Below are 3,239 nucleotides of genomic sequence, written 5' to 3'. Positions count from 1 at the left end.
AAACTACCAGCTTTTCCGTGGGAGAAGGATGAGGTTTTCTGCTCCCGTAAAGATTTACAGCCTTGGAAACCCTGTACAGGGTCGCTATGAGTTGAAACCGACTCCATGGCATACAACTGCCCCATAACCATCATAGATTGTTTCTTTTATCAAGAAAACCTTTTCTTAACTTTTTAAAACTTTGGTCTCGTAGCAATATTTGTCTTTTTGTAATTGACTAATTACACTCAGCAAAATTCCTCCAGGTTCACCCATATTGTGAGGTGTTGCTCAGATTCATTGCCATTCTTCACTGTTACATAGTATTGCATTGTGTGCATGTACCACAGTTTGTTTGACCATTCTTTTGTTGATGGACATTTAGGCCATCTCCATCATATTGAAGGATGCAACGTATTGAAGGATCCTATTTTCTTCTCTGTTCTGCTATCTCTGGCTCTTGACGGGTGCATTTAATCCATTTACAGTCAGTATAGGTATGAATTGATTGCTGACATTTTGCTGTTATTTTTTTCAGTGGTGCTGCTGGTTTTTTTGTTCAACATCATTTTCTGTGCTGAGCTCATTTTTTGGATTTTCTTTTCATGTTCATTTCTGTTGTGTTCATGTTTACTAAATCTTTCAATTTTCCTCTTTTTAAATTTGATGTGCAGGTTTATTAATTTTATTTGTGATTATCTTGTAATTTATTATCATTTTTTCCTTTTTAAGACAGCTTGTTATATCTTGAAATCTACTTGACTTCCTTGCCATTGGAAAGTTCTATATTTACACTATTCCCTCTTTTTGCTTTGTAGTTGACTGCATTATAAATTGATACCTCTGGCTGTCTACTTTCAGTCTTGGAGCTTTTTTTTTTGCTTTAAATACTTCTATATCTGGATTAGAAGTCCTCGTGTGGTGATGCAGGATAATGCGCTGGATAGTAAGGTCATTTTGAATCATAAGGTCAGTGGTGCAAATCCTCAGAAACCCTACACAGGGTCGCTGAGTTGGAACCAACTTGAAGGTGGTTAGCAACAACATATCCGTATTGAGTTTTGGTGGTGTTGTTATGTGTGGTAATCCCGTATTGTTGTCTGCTGTTGTTGATTCTCAGTCCAAAGAAAACCTTTTAGCATTTTTTATAAAGTTAATCTGGTTATTACAAATTCCATTAATTTCTGAGAATACCAGAAAGGTATGTATAACTGTGCTTTACTGACTACGCAAAGGCTTTCGATTGTGTGGATCATGACAGGCTATGGACAACATTGTGAAGTATGAGTATTTCTGAACACTTAATTGTACTCATGAGGAATCTGTACATGGACCAGAAGGCAGTTGTTCAAACAGAACATGAGAACACTGAATGGTTTAAAATTAAGAAAGGTGTGTGCCAGGGTTGTATTCTTTCACCATACTTACTCAGCCTGTATGTTGAGCAGATAATCTGAGAAGCTGGGTTATATGAAGAAAAACAGGACATCAGGATTGGAGGAAGACTTATTAACAACCTGCGATGTGCAGATGATACAACCTTGCTTTGCTGAACATGAAGAGGCCTTAAAATACTTACTGATAAAGATCAGAGACCACATTCTTTGGTATGGGTTGCATCTCCAGGTAAACAAAACAAAAATTCTCACCACTGGACCAATAAAACAACATTCTTATCAACAGAGAAAAGATTGAAGTTGTCAAGGACTTCATTCTTCTTGGATCTACTATCAACACTCATGGAAGCAGCAGTCAAGAAATCAAACGACGTATTGCGTTAGGCAAATCTGCTGCACAAGACCTTTTTAAAGTGTTGAAGAGCAAAGATGTCAGCTTGAGGACTAAGGTGTGCCTGACCCAAGCCGTGGTATTTTCAATAACCTCATATGGATGCGAAAGCTGGACAGTGAATAAGGAAGATTGTAGAAGAATTGATGGCTTTTAAGTTATGGTGTTGGAGGGCAATATTGAAAGTGCCATGGGCTGCCAAAAAAACAAACAGATCTGTGTTGGATAAAGTACAACCAGAGTGCTCCTTGGAGGTTAGGATGGCCAAACTTTGTCTCTCATACAATATGTTGAACATATTGTTAGGGACCAGTCGCTGGAGAAGGATATCATGTTTGGTACGGTAAGGGTCAGAGAAAAAGAGGAAGACCTCCTACCGAGATGGGTTGGCAAAGTGGCAGCATCGATGGGCTCAGGCGTGGCAACAATTGTGAGGTTGGCTCAGGACCGGGCAGTGTTTTGTTCTGTTGTGCATAGGGTCACTATGAGTCGATACCAACTTGATGGTACCTAACAACAACATTTGAGGGACAGCTTTGCTGGGTATGCGATTCTTGGTTGGCAACTTTTTTCTTTCAGAGTTTTTTATTATATTATCCCTGTTGCTTACCTGCCTGCACAATTTCTTCTGAGAAATCAGAGGTTAGTCTTAATTGGTTCATTATAGATAACTTTTCATTTTTCCTGAGTTGCTTTCAGAATTATTTCCTTTTCTTTGATTTTGGAAAGTTTGATTATGATGTGTCTTGGTGGTTTTCTTTTGGGATCTATCCTGTTTGGGGTTTGTTCAACTTCTTAAAAGTGTTTCTTTTCATCTTTCATGATGTTAGGGACATTTTCTTCCAAAAACTCTTTGATAATTATCTCTGTGTTTTTGTGTGTGTATGGGTGTGTGTGTGTGTGTGTCTTCCTGTTCTGAAATTGCTGTCATCGTAAGTTGTTCCTTTTCATAGTGTCCCACATGATTTTAGGCTTTCTTCTGATTTTTTCATTCTTTTTTTCTGATTGTTTTCTAGTATCAAGAGGTTTATCTTCGAGTTCAGTAATTCAGGTTTCTGTTGTTTTAAATCTACTCCTTTGATCTTTCAATATATTTTCCATTTCTGAAATCTTAGTATTAATCTTCGGGATTTCTAATTGCAAGCTTTGTATTGTTTCAAAATTTTCATCTACTTTATCTGTTAGTTCTTGTAGTCTTTTCATGCATTCTTCTAAAGATTTTTCACTGTTCTCCTTGCTTTCCTCGATATTTTTATCAGTTGTTTGAAGTTCCCTAAATAGCATTATTTTGAGTTATTTTTCAGTTAGTTCTATTACCTTTTCTTCCTCAAAACATTTTCTTGTTTTGCATCTAGGTCATTTATTTGTTGCATTTTCTCTTTTTTTTTTTTTTAAGGTTTTTATTGTGGGTTGAGTAAAAGTTTACAGGGCATATCATCAGTTTTACATTCAACAAATCATATACCTTGTTT

The 3,239-nt window shown here is 36.7% G+C and overlaps 1 protein-coding gene across 1 annotated transcript in view; it reads left to right on the top strand.

Moving 5' to 3' along the window:
• Positions 1–3,239, top strand: part of LOC102827541 (clathrin heavy chain linker domain-containing protein 1-like) — a 99,233-nt gene that overhangs the window by 29,646 nt on the left and 66,348 nt on the right. The window lies entirely within an intron of this gene.

Source organism: Chrysochloris asiatica, unplaced genomic scaffold (genome assembly GCF_000296735.1).
Source record: "Chrysochloris asiatica unplaced genomic scaffold, ChrAsi1.0 scaffold00114, whole genome shotgun sequence".
In the NCBI taxonomy this organism is placed as follows: Eukaryota; Metazoa; Chordata; class Mammalia; order Afrosoricida; family Chrysochloridae; genus Chrysochloris; species Chrysochloris asiatica.
Note: the sequence above shows the minus strand (reverse complement) of the source record. Positions and strands in the feature narration are given on the sequence as shown.